We start from the raw sequence: 18,120 nt of genomic DNA on the forward strand, positions 1-18,120 counted from the left end.
AGATACAAAGCTTGACTTCTAATGTGACTTCTTTAATCTCCTTTTGTAGAATTAGTATTACAAACCATGTAGAAAGTCTTTCTAAGTTTGCTTTTTGCATCAAGCTTGGCACAGGCACGAAGAACCACATCCCATCTTACACTGGAAAACACACTGCTGGCTGCCAAAAGAAGTGTTAGGAAACACTGCTGTTTTGGGAAAGGGTGTAAGAGAAAAAAGGCTGTTAAAAACTGAGGAAAGCAAAACATCGTCCATGGCACAGACTTGCCCCACTGACTGTCCAGACATGGCTCGTTCTAGGGATCCTCTTCCCAATGAGTGCCACAGAACTGACATTCGCTGGTGCACGCATCCAAGAGGAGGATTTAAATTCAGTAACTTGTCTGCTGGTAAGAGCACAGATGACTACTCATGTCAAGACTTCCATGTATGTATATATAAACCAGACAAAGACTGCCTGAGGGAATGGGAAGCAGCAGAAAGCCTTTTCTAGGCATAAAGAACTGTGGAACAGATAGAAAACTCCCATTCATCCTTTTTTTTCCAGCTACTGTACATCCCAAAGGCTGTGGGGATGGGTGTGTATGCAGGGCCTGGAGAGGAACTGGAGTTTAATACTCTGTTTAAAATATTTCATTGGGGTTCAGGAGTGTCTGACCCTGGGAGGCACTGCTAGGTCCCCACAGAAGTGGTGCTGCCATTATCTGACACTTTTTCTGCCCACATGGCATGTGTGAAACACAGCCAGTTTTACTGCAGCTCGTATGGAAGATTTCTTGACTGAAGACTCTCAAAGAATTTGCAGAATTTCCTTTCCATTTTTTTTAATGGTCTGAGCACGGATATTTCTCTTGTCTGTCTCAGTTCTTTGCTAAAAGCCTGTCTGAACATTTTAGTAAAAGAAATAAAAATACTGTAGAAATAAGTATCATCATGAAAGTGCAGTGGGGGTAAATTTTGCCCCCTCCATCCCCAGAAGTATAAAGCATAGGTAGAACAGCAGAATTTGAGGAAAAACACTAATCAGAAAGGTTTTCTTCAACTTTCTCAGTTTTTATTGTCTTGTCCTAGAAGACACAGTAATTTTACGTCACCTTTCTGGACTGGTCTAAGGTCTCTAAGAGAAGATAATCTAGTTTCGGGGTGAGAAGTGCACAGCCCGAGCAGAAGCAGCACCTAACATTTCTTGTCTTGAGTGTGGCCCCAAGCACTGCATGCATGAGAGAGAAAACAGCATGTGCGTGAACCTGTGCTGGTGTTTCTGGGGGCAGAGGGGAGGGAAGGCGGTTTAGGGCCGAGCTTATTAGGATTAGAAACCACTGCTTTTCAGGTTGTTATTTACTGGTATCAATGAGCAGTGATGGAAGCACTCGCCTTATGACTGTTTTGTAACTTGCACTGGGTTTGACAGGACTTGCCTTGCCTGCAGCCTTCTGGGAGACTTGAAGCTCACCCAGACGTGTGGGGTTAGTTTTGGCAGCCAAAAGTTTAATTAGAATTTCACCCGCACGTATCTGGCTTACAGAGCCCGGATAACGCAAACCTCCCGGCAGCCCCAAGGACGCGTGTGCTGACTTTTCACGGCAGTGCCCGATGCCCGGCATTAATCCCGCGGGCGATCCCCGCCCGGCCCCGGCTCCGGCTCCGGCTCCGGCTCGGCTCTGCCTCGCACACCATGAGCCGCCCGCAGGGACTCGCTAGCAGGACTTTGGGCACCTCCGCGTTGCTTCCCCTTGCGAGCGGCACGCCGGAAGATGCTGCTGTGCTCTGCCGGAGGTGCGAAGCCGCCCGCTCTGGCCCGTAGGGCGGCGGCGATGCGGGCGGCAGGCGGCGAGGGGAGCGGAGAGGCGGCGGCGAGACGCGCTGCTGAGAAAGTTTGCCGGTGCCCGAGGGCGAGTTTCACGCGTGAGCGGCCGCGGCTGGCGGGACGGCTCGGCGGGTGCCGGAGCCGCGCCGCGTCCGCGGGGGCCGGGCCGGGCCGGGGCGGGGGGAAGGGGCGTCGCCATCTGCTGTTAATTCCCCGGTCATTGGATTAGTAACCCGCGGTGATGAGATCAGCGGGATCGGCTTTCGCGAGGGGGCACGGCGCTCGCCGCGCTCCCCAGCTGCGCCGGCTCTCGCATGAGGCGGCGGCGGGCGGCCCAGGGGGAGGCAGCGCGCACAAAGCCCGGTAGCCGCCGCAGGCCGCCGCCCCCGGGCACCGGGCGGGGCTCCCGGGCGGCCCGGCCGAGCCGAGCGCAGCCGCCCCGAGCCCCGCAGCCGCCCGCAGCCCCCGGGCACGGCGCCCGTCTCGCTCCGGGCCGCGGCTCCCCCCGGCCGCCCCCGGCTCCTCTCGCTTCCCCGGGGCAACCACGGGCAGCCGGCGGCGGGAGCAGCCTCTGCCGGGCGAGCGCGCTCCGGGCGGGGGCACGGGCTCCGAGCGTGGCGAGCTCGGCCACGGTGGCTCCCGAGTTTGTTTACTTGTACTCCGCGTCTCGTCCCCGGGATCGCCTCTCTGCCGGCATAGCGGATCGGTGGCGGTGCCGTGCTGGGGGTTTATGGTAAGTTTGCGGTGGGCGAATCCCTCGGTTCGTGGGAATTCGCTGTTTTGTTGCAGTGTGTAAAGACACGTTTGTGGGGGGCTTCTTGTATTTTTTTTTTTTTTTTTTTTTAGCACTGGGTTTCAAGCTGGTGTTTAAAGGAATACACTTGCGAAGCGTCTTCTGCTTTATAATGAAATTGTTTGCAATAGAAATTAGTTTCCTGAGCTAATTAAGAGAATTATTTCTAGATGTTGGATAACTAGAGATCTACGTTTCTCATAAACTGAATGTATCTGACTTTGCGCTGCCGAACGCATACCCTCTTGCCTAATGATTGCCACAAGCTAATGTTTTACAGTGGTTACTTGGTGCTTTTTCGGGCAGTAAAAGCTAGACCTCAGTTCTAGAAGGAAACAGATCTGAAATACTAAACTATCCTCTTCGTAAGAGTAAGAGGCAAGCTGAACCTTTGTCAAGACAAGCCTGAATTTGTATGCGAGACTTGTGTTTCAACAAAGGAAGGTATTGACTGAATTTGCCCTCATGTTACTTGTAAGAACTCGGAGCCAGGCGGTGGGTTTGCTGTCGCTGGTAGGAAGCTGTTCCTGCCGAGGGACCAAGGGCAGGGGAGCTGAACGCTGCTCTCGCAGCCCCATTCGTTACTGGAGGGGCTCTGGCGTTGATGTGGCAGCGTCCGTGCTGGCAGCAAGTCATTTTTATTTCTTTGTGCCTAGAACTTGGCGTGTAGACTGCTACAGGGTGGAAAGTGTCCTATATAGAGAGATGGCCGGCTACCACTTCAGCTGCCGGTTTGATGTTGGCTATAGCCCTTTGGTGCTGAAGTCATACCTGATATTTTCACAGTGCTCTGTTTGCCTTCCGGTGACAGAAGCAATCCCTGATAAGATATCTCCACGCTGCAAAAGAGCTTATCAGGAGAAAAAAAACAGTCCCAGAGAGTTGATGCTTGTGGGTGAAACTGGCCTGACTTGTGCAGTGTATCTCGAAGGATGCTACATTTTTAATGTTGTTTCTGTAACTAAAGCAGACTGTCAGGGACATGAATATCAAATTGCTGCTAGATTATTTGGTGCTGCTGACAGAGAAATGCCAGATACTGTACGTTCTCCTAACAACAAGCGGAAGTTTTATAACTGGCCTTAGTCATGTAAGTCTGGTTTCCTTGGTAGCTAATGTGCCTCGGTGTCTTGCTGCTAACTCCGGATGTCCTTGGATGACCGTCCTGTGCCTCAGTGTCCCTGCCAGGGCTGAAGGGAGGCTCGGTACTTCCCTGCATCACCAGCATGACAAAACTTCCCAGCTCCGTGCCTTGCTGAGGCCCTCATGTGGGTGTTGCTCTGGAAGTACACACTGGTGCTGTTGGGCTCGAGAGCCCTGTATGCATTCCCATCCCATCCTGCCGGCCTGTTTGTCTTTGCAAATGTCACTGCAGCCAGCTCTGAAGCACCGGGCTTCCTGCTCAACAGGCTCTGGGGCTCGGGACTAAGAAAGCAGTGCCACCTTTTTGCAAGGAGCTTTTCGGAGTTGTGAGACTTTTGGTCTGTTTGGTTGTTGGGTTGTTGTTTTTTTTTTTTTTTTGGGGGGGGGGGAGGATGTCATGGTGGGGTTTGTTTGTTTTTGTTTGGTTGGTTTTTTAACAGGAGCATAAAACCTCCCATGAGAAGTACTGATCAGGTATCTGTTTTCTTGAAAGAACCTGAACTTCTGATTCTTGGTTTGACCAAATGACAGTCATCTTTATTGCTCGTGCAGCATAGGAATTTCTGAATGATGGGACATCTCTCCTGTGACTCCACAAGCAACAATTCATTAACTCATCAGGCTTCATTGTTGCTGTTTTATAACTTTTTATAATGGATTTTCCATGTACCAAGAAAAACCAAGGAAGCTATTTTTGTCTCCTTTTCCTTCACAGTCACTGTTTTCCCCTCTTCTGTGTATAGGACATTGACCTCTTTTTATGGAGAAGGGAAATAATTTTCACAGTGGCACTCAGTGCCATGTGACAGGACTCCATGTGATGGTTACTTTGAGTTGGCTTCTTGTAATTGAGACAGCTGTGGAGTTTTCCTTTGAAGAGCTGATTTGCTGACACATTTGAGACCTAGTGAGAGCAATCAAGGAAGAAGGCATTACATGATTTTCTGAGGTAGTATTGTTAAAAATCCTTGGCTAAAGTGAGTAGCAAGATCATGCTAGATATTCAACTGTCCCATCCCCATAATTCTTCATGGCCAAGAAGAGGAGGGTAGAAAGAGTGATGCCTTATTCAAATTCTGTAAGCCATGCCGTGTTTGAGCTGTCTGCTCTCTTCAGTCTGCTTGGCTGCTCACTACTGCTGCACTGACATCCTCTGCTTGATTCTTTTTGTGCTGGGGCAACTTCAGTGTAAACTTGTGGCTTTTGCAGTGGTAAATCCCAGGCTGAATAATGGTAATGCAGAGTGGCCTTGATACTCGCATCTATTTCCTGCATCAGTTAGTGAGGATAAATGCACTCTTAATAGAATATCTGTGTAAAGAAAACCTGGATGTATTCTCGTCTCAGCAGGTTTCCCAGGACAGAGGATGGATGTAAATGTTGCTGGACTTCATAAATCCTCTCTGAAGACTGAGGCGAGACTGATGGTAGAGAGGAGTGGAGACTGGTACTGCTGGGTGCCCGCCTTCCTGGCGCCATCCAGGAAGCAAAGCTGGGCTTGTGGCTCCAGGGATGAAGGGCTCCATGCTGGCAGAGCTCTGGATGGATGGATGGATGCAGTGTAGTCTCTCTGAGCTATGTCAATTCAGTATGCACCTTGAGATTAGCAGAGATGGAGGTCACACGTGTTGTCCTGGGAATTTCAAGTATTTACTAAGCCAGAATAAATCCATTTTCTGTGATGAAGGCATTGCTTAAACCTGCCCACTGAACAGTTAACCGGTTTTTGCAATCAAAGCTCTTTGTAAAGTTTCTATGTATGGCTAAATATTTGCTTATAATTTGGAAGTTGATGTTGTTGGACTGACTGAAAATAAACGAGTGCTGTGGGTTGAAACTTGCCAGACCAGATAGCTACCTCGCCCACTGTATTTTTCGTGGCGTTGTGTTCATGCTGGTGAATCTGTGTCACTCCCTGCAGCACACATAGCCTTTGGGGGTGACTTTAGGCTGTCTTTGCAACATGCAACCCCGGCGGCCCAGGGCTCTGTTAGCCGACATAGGTTGTGCTGTAGGATAGGATGTTAATGCATCATGTGCTTCCTGGAAGAGCAGTTCATGTTTTCCAACTTTTTAAACTTCAGTCAACTCATGCTCAGGTTGTTTGTGGGGATTGGTTGTTTGCTTTTTGCCTTGAAAAGGTGTGTGTGCATCACTGCCACTGGTGCTAGACTGTGTACTGCCAATATACTGGGGATTGCTGCTCCAGAAGGGCTGAATGCAGCTTCACTGAAAACTTTCCCAAAGAACAACAGGTGTCTGTTATTTTGTTGTAGTGTCCAAGATCTGTCGCTTGAAGAGAGCAGAGTAGTGTACGTGACCTGTGCTCCCTCAAGAGTTAAAGTATTTGAAATGGGGGGTGCTGTCTGAATCCTGCTTTCAGGTGATGTTCCGAATGATGTCGGGAAATACCTTTTCCTCAGCTGCTTGTACAGTTCTACAGCCCACAGCCCTTTAGATTGGATGGTGATTAAGTTAAAATTTAGTTTTGGTTTGATTTTTTGTGTTTGGAAAGCTGGCAGTATAATCAGTAGCATTCACAGCCTATCAGGGAAAAATCCTTGCCCTGAAGAGATTTAACAGTGTGCTCCAGTGGCCTTGGTGGCAGCATGGAAAAATGTATAAAGGAGAGCTTGAAAGTGTGGGTTATATTTTTTGGGAGCAGTCGTGGTTAAGAAAGATCAGTGCTCACAGGGTGCCATGACTTTGGGCTAAGAACTGTCATTTGGCTGGCAATAATTGATTAAAGCTTGATGGCTCTATTTTGTCTTCCTCTGCTCTATTGAAGACTGGCCCATCAAGAGTGCTGAGCAGAGCTTACCACTTTCCTTCCTTTGGCTCTTTTCCACCGGAAATGAAGTAGTGTCAGGTACTAGCCTGTTGAAATGTACATATGTGTGTGTTTGTATTTTTTGGGGGGTGTCTTTTTTAAGTGGATGTCACCTTTGCCTCAGAGGCCAATGTGGAGCAGCATTTTATTTCTGTAGGAATTGGAATGCAGAAATTTTACATAATTTGCTGTGGTTTGGCCATAGCAAAGAAGCATGTGAGGAGAATTTATATGTTTCCATCCTTAGTAAGAGGTCAGGTGCCTGGACTTGAACATGTGTACTCTGTGACCTAAATCTGTTCATTCTGAAGTCATTTGAACTTAGACCAGTGCTGAGCAGTATTCTGTATAATTTCTTGCTTCTCTTTGCTTATTTGTGTATCTTTGGATTGAACATTTTGGGGTAATCCTGCTCCTGACTGGTGTCAGATGACAAGTTTTATTGTGTTGCATTGCAGAGTGTGGTGACTTAGCAACTTTATCTTTGAGGATTTGTCTGAGGCTGAAGCGACAAGTAAGCTTTGGTGTGCAGCATGAAGTGCAGCAATGTATGAAATCCATCTTGGAGCTGATTGCAAGCTAATTCTTTCAGAGCTGTACAGCAGACTCCTTAGATGAGCTTGCTTTCTTGATTAAACTTGTTTCCAAAAGCTTGTTCTTGTACTACCTTTCTCTTCCTGACCTATTGTTAAAGCCAGGGGTGCACTTGTCTGCTGTTGTGCCTTTCTGCAGTGACAACTCCTAAGGAGAATATTGCCAAGAGATTTCGAGAAAGAGAAAAGATTGGTTGTATTTACAGTGTCTCCTCAAAAGAATGAGGATTTGCTTCCTGCAGAAGTGGGTCCATGCCCTGGGACCTAACCATGGTCCAGACTGCAGGAGCTCATCTCCTGAAGCCTCTGCTTGCTGGGATAGGGAGCTGCTGAGGGAATTCCCTGTGGAGGGGCTGGACAGCCTGGACCTCTTGTCCTGAGGCAGCACAGGCGCTGCTGGCAGCCGACTTTGCTGTTCTGTTTCTTCAGTAGTTTTTCTGCTTGGCACCTGAATATGGCCCAGCTCTGTGTGAGAGGGGAAAGCGAGGCCAGTACCTAGAGACCATTCAAGCTCCTTCTACACCTTGCAGCAGCAGCTTCATGTAGCCTCTGTTAAAAAGGGTGTTTCTTGAATGTTCAAAAATCAACATATTTAGAATTGCTTTTTCAAGGGAGCATTAATCATGCGGGAGCACTCGCATAGCTTTAGGCATGGAAAAAGGTGGGATTTTTCAAATCTGATGAAAGGTTTAGGTACTTAATTATAATTTAATTTTAACTGTTTCTCCTCTGTCTCTTCTTCAAATGAATGCAGAAACAAATTACCACCAGCAGACGGATACCTTTTTCATTAGATATTGGAGGTCATAATTTTAAGAGAGCCACGTTGTGCAAAGTATTTACATCAGTGCTACATTTCATACTGAGAATGAGCTGTCCACAGAAATCCCTACGTGGAGGTTGTAGGCGCAGTCATGATCTGTGTGTTGGTTCTAAAAAATAGTTTTGCTCTGGAAGGATGAAAATGGCTTGGAAGAAAGTTGGCTGGTATCTTTAAACACTGAACTAATTCTCCAAAATATTGAGCTTACTTCCCGATTAAACTATTTCATGATAGAAGCCACGCAAAATGAAGCAATAAATTCACAGTGTTGTCAACAAGGATTGTATTACTTCACCTGTGAGAAAATGCCATGACAATCAAATCGATGTATAGCCAAGGAAATAGTTCGTTTAAGTGGTAAAGGGCATTTTGAATTTTGAGCTTTAACTGTTTTTTGAGTTACTAGTGAAACTGTAAACGGTTTCTTGTTTTGAGAATGACTTTAAGGGCAGCTGGGATGCAGCAATTGGGGCGGGGGCCAGTACTGGTACTTCTGAACCTCTGTTTTCCGAGTGTTTTAGACTCCCATATCCACAATAAGCTCTGCTGTCATTTGCTTTTGACAACAGAATCATTGCAGTGTTATGAAGTCAATGGTTGCTTTAAAATAAAGTTCAAATATTAGTTTGCTTGAACTTCCTTGCTCGATGATGTCACTGCATATAGTTTTGTAGTGTGTCCTGTATTTTACTTCATTTATGTTAGTTGCTGGCTCAAGTTATAAATAATCCCAAAATCCAGTGTAGTTGACCTGGGAATTTATGAGTTAAAACTGAAACTTTGTCCTTACAGCATTGCTTGTGGTATTTTCTGACTGAGACACTTTCTTGAGTTAAAAAAAAGCACCCATTAAAATTTAACTAATTCATTTGTTTGATTATCTTGAAAATTAATTCTAATTTAACTTGTAAAAAGGTGTACTTGTAGATACTTCAGATTTGTGTAACATCTTTGCATGGGGAATTGAGTGTCTGTTCCTCATGGCTTATCACTGGTCTGCTTGAATTTAAATTGAGGGTCTGAGAGTGTGATAGGAGCACATGCTGAACTCTTTCTGAGACTGAGGATATTTTGAGGCTCCAGCTAGTTCACTTGGGCAGGGCCATTACTTTTTTCTTTGCCTAGGAAAGGAGCAGCAGCAGTGCCCTTCTGGGCATGTGCTAAACCTGAGAATAATAAATGAAATTCTGATCTTTGATGTTTTCATCTCATGCTTGAGCAAAGTCCCTGTCTGTAGAGCAGATTGTGGGGGTCTGACCCTGCAAGGAGGTTCAGGTGCATCTTGCTTTCAGAAATTATGATGCAGCATAAAGAAATGGAAATGCTATTTTCCTTGTTGAAATCTGTTGTCAAGCATGGCGGAGATGACAGAAGTTGTTTGAAATAAAGACAGTGGCACATCAAAGTCTATAAAAGACAGAAGCACTGCCATCCCAACCTCATTTTACTGTTGCTGCATACTAGTGTTACATCTGGTTTGTACCAGCACCTGACTATCCCTGTGCTTCAGTACCATCAGCCTCTGATGCTGTTAACATCTGGGTAATACTTGCTGTGATATTCTCACTTCTAAGTGTACTGATCATTCACTAAATATTTATAGAGTCCTTGGGTTTTGATGTTGCAAGATAAAAAGGGTGCATTTTTCATCATCTGTTGTATTCAAAGGCAAATAACACATTGAAGCTGGTGATTATTTAAAATATTATCACATCAAGAAGTTCCTTTGTACTTTGGTCACTGCTGACGTAACTGTTTCCAGTAGTCTAGAAAACCTTGCACGTAGTTCACTGCTGGCCTGTTTAGACTAAGATGCAGTGTTGTAAGTGCAGTGATCATCTACCAAAGATGTGAGAATGTGCTCAGGAAGGATTTGTTACAACATGTGTAGTATCTTGTCTTTTCAGATTTAAATAGAACAAGATGTATTAAACAAGCATGAGCATGAGACCTGGAATATGTCCTTGTTGTTTTTAAATTTTTTAGCATTCATATTAGCGTTGTTTGAAACAAAATGTGTGGGTGGAGAGAAGGAAGAGAGGCTCACCTGTGAGATCTCTTGGTAGCAAAGTACTCAAGTGTGGACAGGGAAAGAGAGGAACACAGAACAGCAGTTCTTGAAGGTGATGGGGAAAAAGGTGATTAATTTGTCAAAGGGACTAAGCTTAAGTATTTGTCAGGATTTAAAAAAGGAAACGGGAGTGAAAACAGACTTCACAGGCAGGGTGCACAAAGGGAACCATCAGGAATTGCTGCAAGGTCCAGCTCCTGTGCTGCTCAAACTCCTGTGAGGAGTCAGCAGTGATGTGGTAACAGAACTTCCCTCACCTCAGTAAGCTGCAGTGGGATGGGAGGAAGTGCATGAAGCTGCTGCCTTGACTTCATGCCTAGGGTTACAGTAGGCTTTCAGTTTATAATAATTGGGTTTTTTTTCAGTGAGTCACCTTCAGCATTGATAACTGGCTTGCATTTCCTGCTCTTAGGCTCGGTAACAAGAATCAGCAGCTTGTTTTCACTCAAATACATCTCTGTCTAGCAATGGTGAATAATAGTGCAAGGGAATTAAAAATCCATATGTTCTAGTTCATCACAGTTTGACTGCTGGAAAAAGACACCAAAGGGAAATTCAAGCTGAAATGTCTCAACACTCCCGGGACATGAGAGTGACTGATGAGCTCGCTTTTACTGCTTTACTCCATCCACATCCTGCTAATAGAGGACATGGGAGCAGGAAGTCTTCCTCAATGCAGAAGCCAACCCTCTCATTTTACTCCCTTTATTTTTAGGTTTTGTTTTCCCTGTGGTAAAATCGTTTGGAACCTGGGTGAGCAGTGCCCAGGGTTAGACAGAAATGTGACTCAGTAGTGCCTGCTGCCTGGTGTGTCATTCAGGAGATGAGCAGAGACTCTTTCTCTCACCCTGTAGCTAGAGGCTGGGGATGTAATTCCAGTGTGTGGAGTTCTGACATCGTGTTTTCTTCTGCAGATGGATGAAGATAGTGAATGGATGCAGAACTGTTTTTCTTTTTGTTTTGACTGTTGGAAGAAGTGGAAAAACCACTGGCTAAACCTGACATCTAAATTTAGATGTCTGAATTAGCAATGCAGGAAGCAGTAGCGAAGCAAACAGCTCGGTTCCTCTGGAGCACTGCTGGCTGGCAGGATAGAAAATCTGGGCACTTAACAGATGCAGGCATCTCTTCACACCTCCTGGGAAAAATGTGTGTGGGATGCTTCCTCTGGATAATCCTTAAGCCTAGGCTAAACTGGCAGTTTAACTTTTGTCAGAATTCCCAGTGAAGAGGTTTTCACAAGGGATTTTTTACTTGTAATTTTTTTTTTTTTTGTCTATTTGCATACAGTGGGGTTTGCTTCCACAGCTGTTCTGCATTTGGTTTCCATAGTGGTAAGGAATGTGGTGTGCTGAAATCAAGGCTGAGCCTAATAGTCTATTGTAGAAATAGGATTGTAAGGAAAAATTCAAGCAGTTACTTTATTACAGCAAAGATGTGTGGGTTGATGGTCTTGGTAGAATTCAGTTCAGTCTCATGGTACAAGAAGAAATTTCATTACCTGTAATAATTAGCTTTTGAAATAGAGAGGATTATCTTTCATTTTAATCACCCTGCCTTAATAGCAGGGAAGAAAAACCATTGTTTTATAAGAGTCCCAACTCTGTTCTCAGTGTTTTCTAGAATGACATTTTAATTGAATTTTATATTTACGGGACTGATACTTAAAACTTGTCATTCTCATGGGTTCTTACCTGTTTCCCCCTGTATATTTACCAGTTGTATTTTTAAAGAGTGTAAGCTTCTGTCCTGCTTGTCCTGCAAAAAAAAAATTCCGCAAACAATTCTTTATGAAGAGAATTATTACTTCTAGTGGTCATTTTTAACATGCAACTCTTTAATATTCAGCCACATTTCTCTTGTTAACACAAAGCATTGTATATATATGCTTCATATCCAGTGTGTGAATAGCTTGTAAATAAATTACAAAAGTAGGTTTAAATTTCATGCCTGTACTTAGCAAAACTAATGGATAGTAATCAGTGTAATGGCTGATGATAGATTGTGCTGTGCCAGCAGGGGAACTGGCACCCAGAAGAAGTAACACCAGCTCAGGAGTGGCTAGAGACTGGCTGGTGAACGTGTTCTTCTCCAGATGCTTTTTTAATTCCTTCAATTAACTTGATTAAGCAGCTTAGCTTAAGTAAGCAGAATTTGTGACTTGGAAGTTCTCCCATGTAGTATTTTCCCATTGCCTTAGGAATTAATTCCTTTAATGTCGTGTCTGTGTAAAGCAGGCAGCCGTGGTCGCTCCTGAGTCTTGCACAGACAGGAGATGGTGTGTGCTTAGTATGAGAGGCACACACAGGGGTGGTGTTTCCCCTCTCTGCAGTTGGCTCTTGGCAGAAGTCATAAATCATGGTGATTTCTGCACAGTGCAATTGAATGGAGCCTGACTACTGTATTTTTTTATTGGTGTTGAAAGTTCCCCGTGCTTAGATCACTCTGAATCCTCCATCAGGAGAGAGGAGCACACTCTCTCCTCTGTGCCCTGTGGTTCCCGAGCAAGGGAATTGCTCTCAGCAACCACTTTGGAATTTCCTAATTGTATCACTGGTGTCCCAACCAGGTAACTTGGTGCATTCTCTTTTCTACCCAATGTTTTATCTTCACAGCATGTGTCATTAGACAGGGAATAGGGACAGGGATGTTAAGTAGGAAGTCAGATGGTAGCACAGAGTTCTTGTCCATCTGTTTGCTTTCCTTGAAGACATCCCCTCCTGTTCCAGTAAGGATGGTGGTTATGTTGCAGTAGCCTGTATTTTTTAGAGCACAGAAAAGTGGCCTCAGCTGGAACCTATTTTGTGTATCCTACAGATCCTGATGGTACTGGGGAACCCACCCATCAGTAACTACTGCAGCACAAGCAGGATTGACGGCTGAGTATTGTGGCAGCTGGAGCTCTCTGAGGCTCAGCTCTTGTGTTTACAGCTGCTGGCCCAACAAATTGTTGTTTTCCAGATTGTAAGTCATTCATTCTGGTCCTGGCTTGCAGTTTTTTGTATAAATATAAGTCTTTCTGCAGCATCAGAAGTTGCAGTGTCTTATATAGATTGCCATTAAATCAATGCAGTAATTTCAGAAATTTAGATCTGTGTTTACAGGTGGGACTTTTTTTCTTAAGAGAATTTCAGAGAGGAGCCTGACACTACATCTCCTTTTTCTGCTCCCCTTGGTTTTAGTGTGTTAGTCAGATGATGATGTACTTTGGTAATTGCTCATGAGTCTGCTACATAATGAAAGGAGAGGGTTGAGTGTGTGCTTCCATGATGCTTCTCTTTCTAGCAGTGCCAGGTGGGGAGGTAAATAACAGGGTGCTAAAAAATGGATAAAATTTTAAGCCGAATGTAGCTTCCCAGTATGAAGGAAACTGACAATGGGATATACAGGAAAAGGAGGGGAAGAGATGAAAAGGAAACGGAAACTAGAAAGACTGGGCTTGTAACAAAAAGCCCTTTGCCACAGATGTGATGAAGATATGTTGGGCAGTTGAAAATACTTTTGTTTTCCATTCCCTCCTTCACTGTGGAGGAAGATCTCTGTTCATGAGAGAGGTTCTTCAGGTAGTTAGAAGTGTTAATAGACCTCTGGGTTTTAATGCTTCTTTGAACTTCCATACTGTGTAAGTTACTTTCTGCAAACTTGCCTCAATTTTTGGTCTCTTGACTGTAAATTGTAACAGAGTTCATGCTAAAAATGAAAATGCACAACTGCTCTTGATTCCATGATTCTTGTAGAGATTTCTGTGTCTGCACAGCACTTCAGTGAAAAATGTCAGTTTATCTGTTCAAAGAATGGTTGGAATTTAAACTGCCTTTGATTTCCAGTATCCTTAGACACTTTTTTCCTTAACCTGTAGGCCAAAAGTCTTGCTTTCCTCCTCTGAAGCTATTTGTAGCATTTGTGCAGTATCCCACATGGTTTTACATTCAACAGTGGTGTGGTTTGTATGTGACTTCCAAGTCTTTTGCAGCAGTAAATGATTGTTTGAGAAATGCAAGTTTGCATTTAGGCTCAAGTGAACATCTTGGTTAGTTGTCAAATGATTCTGGAAGGATCTTTGTATAAACCTACTTCATTTTATGCTACTTGTGCTGCTCTTGAGGATGTAGTAAACAAAAACAAGTTTAGCTCTGATGAAGTTGAAAAAAGAGTAATTTTCCTAGTATTCATTCAGGAATGCAGGCTGTACTGAGTATGTTACAGTTTTTATAACTCAGTGGGAAGATGACTTGTTTTCCTGGAGTTAGTCCTTTACTTTTAAAGATATTTCTAAATGTTACTTTTAATCTTTATCATGATGGAAGTCAAGATGATCTGTATATGCCAATGCAATCTAGGTTTTTGTTTTTCCCAGAATTAAAAACTCTGAGCACTTTGTTTTTAATATATTACACCTGTTGCTGGAGCTTAGCTCCTGATTACTGATGGGCTTTCTCTTTGTCTAAAGTACAGCTGATCTAAATTTAGACTGAGCACATTTTTCTCCAGGGCAGAACAGGTCCCTGCCTGAGTTATTGGAGAATCAGAGTCTGGCAGATTTAGATCATATCTGGAAGATTGTCTGCAATCATATCAAATATGGGGGGTTTGTGCAAAGATTAATTGGAATATGCCCTTTTTTAATTTTTAATATAGCTTTTGCAGGACTTCCAGAATGTGATGCTACTTACTTTATTTCAGCAGCAGTACACCTAAAGATTAAGTGCTAGTATATTTTTAGTCCCATCAAAACTTGCATCCTGGTACAGTTTTCTTCCAGATAACTTTGAATCTTTTTTCCCCCCTTTTCATCCAATGCATTAAAGAAGGAAATATAGTTAGTAATTAATTGTTACAAATAAGTTGCTGCTTAAAAAAAATTCCCTGCAGAAGACTGCTTAGCAGGGTGAACTAGGGTGTAAAGTTATTTTGAGAAATACAGACCTTGTGTGTGAGCTTATAGATCAGTCTGTGTTGAGAGTTGTCCTGTAGGTTGGCACAAAGCTGATTTATTTTTATCCATACCTCTATTAGGAAGTCTAGTGTGGGTTTTTTAAAGTACTTTCCTGTGGTCAAAAATACCTGGAATTGTTGGCTCTTGTAACATGAAATTCTTTGAGGATGTACGTTGTTAGGTCAGTAGTAGAGAGATGTAAATGCTACTCCAAGCAGCAACTTCTTTCACCATGGCTTTTCCTCGTTGGAGGCCCTCTCTGATTTTAACACTGCCATGTCTGGGATAGTTTATCTCTACAGAACAGTATTAATTTGAAAAAGCAGCATTTCTGCTTAAATCTGGCTCTAGGGCAATGAAAGAGCCAGAAGCTGTACCTGACAAATTTGGTGGCCACCTACAGCGACATTTTGGCATTGGTGGATCAGGAAAAAGGAGCTGGTGTAATCTACCTGGATTTATGCAAAGCATCTGACACTGTCCCACAGGACATCTTTGTTTATAAACTGGAGAGACGTGATTTTGATAAATGGATCACTCGGTGGATAAGGAGTTGGCTAGAGCAGGATGCCCAGAGATTTTTGTAGCTGCCCCGTCTTTGGAAGTGTTCAAGGCCAGGTTGGATGGGGCTTTGAACAACCTGGTCTAAGGACAGGTGTCCCTGAACCATGGCAGGGGCGTTTGAACTAAATCATAGAATCACAGAATATCCTGATTTGGAGGGGACCCATCAGGATCATCGAGCCCAACTCCAACAGGACACCCCAAGAGTCACACCTTGTGTCTGAGAGCATTGTCCAAATGCTTCTTGAACAGGCCTGGAGCTGTGACCCCTTCCCTGGGGAGCCTTTTCAGTGCCCAACCACCCTCTGGGTAGAAAACCTATTCTTAATATCCAACCTAAACCTCCCCTTACTCAGCTTTATGCTGTTAACCCGAGTCCTGATGATCTTTAAAGGCCCTTCCAAACCAAGCCATTCTGTGGTTCACCACTGTGGAACCCATTCTGGGTTCTCACCAAGGTGTCCTTTGTGTCTTCAGGAGTCAGATTCTTTACAAGGGGACATAACCGTCTGTAAATCTTTAACTCCTTAAAACCCTGTGCCTTTTTTTCCCCAGCCTCTTCTGTATTACCAAGTGCCCTATTTCCTCAATTAATAGCAAACAGACACAAAAATACTACTTGGTAAAATGGGAAAGCTTTTATGAGCATGAGGAAAATAAATTTTGTTGCTTAGAGCTTAGACGGTTTGTTTCTATGATATTACTTTCCCCATCATCCCCATTTGTCTGTGCAATTGTTCTCTACTGACAGATGGGCTTTAGCAGTGGCTGGTGTTTGAAACAGAAAAAATTCATTGCTGTTGTTTAAAAAATGTGGGGTTTTGAGAAAACATTTATTTGTTTATCAGGAAGTAGTTTTGTCTTTTTGTCAGCACTCCAAAGAGACTTGATTTGTTGCCTCACCTGGGAAATACAGAATCATCTGTGCAATCTGATTTTGTCATGATGCTTCCTTAACATATGTAAAGTGTGTTTACTTAATCTCTGTCCTTTAAAATAAGGAACTGTGGGACTAATGAAGCATTGCTTCCTGGTTTTGTGTCTTCTGGCTGACTTGACATGAAATCTTCAGGTCACTTTGCCTGCAGTTACAGCTTTGATGTGAGCTCATTCTCTTCAGGGTTTCTTGGCAAGATGTGGCCTTGCAGCCCAGCCTGGTGTTCCATGTGCTCACTTCCAGGATGTCTGTCCTGTCCTGTAGGAGCAGTTATCCTTGAGCCTGCTGCTGCTCTGTCAGATTGGGCTGAGGGTGGCTATTGACTGAAGTAGCTGAGGGGAAAGGGTTAGGAGGGATGCAGATGGTGTGATTGTGCAAGTCTATTTTCCTATTAAACAAAAGAATACGCTTTTGTTCAGGATCAAACTTGTTCTCATGCATTCATCTCCTGCATGTTTGTGCAAGAACAATGGCTGGGTTCCCTCCAGCCTTGCCCTCCCTTTCACACTGTGCAGCCCTGAGTGAGGGGAAGTGGGTTTGACCCCCATGTCTGTTTATGTCCACCCGTGGTTTGTCCAAGACAGCCTTTTGAGGCATCTCTTCAACATCAGTCTGTTCAGTTCACTGCAGGGGGAGGAATATCTTCCGCTCTTGTCTGCTGTATTTGGCTGGAGGCGTGGTATCTTTGTGTCACTGGAGTTTTGCAGCACTGCTGGAAGTATTAAAGTAATCCAGGTCACATCAGGAACTGCCTCTTGTGGGCTGCTTCAGCTGAGCAGAAGGTATTGTCTGTACAGTGCTGCTTCAATCCAGATGGGAATTGAACAAAGACTTGGATGCAAAAGAAGATGACAAAAGTATCCTGGTCATTCCAGAAGCATTGCAAATTTTAAGCTGTTAGTGAATGTCTTTTTATAAATGATACAGAGGTGAGGCCCTAGAATCATCCACTGCAAAATATACAGACAGGCACTGAGAGACCGGAGCCATCTCTTGTGGAGTCTGGCAGATCTACAGCAGCCTTGTGATGCTGTAGATGCCTGTGGAGCTACTACTAGTGAGTGTTCCTCCTTATCCCTATCCTCACCATGGTACTGCCCCTAGAAAACCAATTGCAGACCAAGGCTCCCTCATGATGTACGCAGGCTTGCCAAGCTTGGAAAACATTGACACAATCAAAGACTGAAGCTTGAGCTGAGGGGCCAAATTTTCTCTCCAATGTGTTATTACAGTTTCTGCAGTTGCATTAAAGTTCTGGTGAATGATTCGGTCAAGCCAGAGGAGCTCTCATCTGTCTGATTGTCACTTTCTACCATCTGCAAGCCTTTCCTCAGTCTGCTCAGGGATCAGCTCTGGCATGTGCCCTGGGATTTGCAGCTGGCTAGACTGAGGAATGATGCTTTCCAGGAGTATTTCTCTCATTTATGGCTTTTTAACTTATTTCATTTTAAAGGCTGACTGGCTCCACTACACATTACAGCAAAAGGAACTGCAGTGAAAGAAAGGCAGTGGGAATGTATTCGGCGACGTTTTGAGGCCATCACGTAATGGATATTCCAATTTTGAAGCTGTAGGGCTACTGATCCTCTACCAAGCCATAGAGGTAAAATGTAACATGAATTG

The 18,120-nt window shown here is 44.3% G+C and overlaps 1 protein-coding gene across 5 annotated transcripts in view; it reads left to right on the forward strand.

Annotated features, from left to right (window-relative positions):
• The first annotated feature begins 1,563 nt into the window (after positions 1 to 1,563).
• Positions 1,564 to 18,120, forward strand: part of SPSB4 (splA/ryanodine receptor domain and SOCS box containing 4) — an 81,043-nt gene continuing 64,486 nt past the window's right edge. For 3 of the 5 annotated variants that reach the window (XM_039557093.1, XM_039557095.1, XM_039557097.1), the window contains exons 1-2: positions 2,289 to 2,540; positions 17,951 to 18,100. The gene's annotated coding sequence lies outside the window, so the exon portion shown is untranslated. Of the gene's footprint in view, positions 1,777 to 2,010; positions 2,541 to 17,950; positions 18,101 to 18,120 lie in introns of those variants that run through there. The other 2 variants (XM_039557098.1, XM_039557092.1) reach the window with 2 other exon arrangements.

This window comes from Corvus cornix, chromosome 9, assembly GCF_000738735.6.
Source record: "Corvus cornix cornix isolate S_Up_H32 chromosome 9, ASM73873v5, whole genome shotgun sequence".
Taxonomy (NCBI): domain Eukaryota; kingdom Metazoa; phylum Chordata; class Aves; order Passeriformes; family Corvidae; genus Corvus; species Corvus cornix.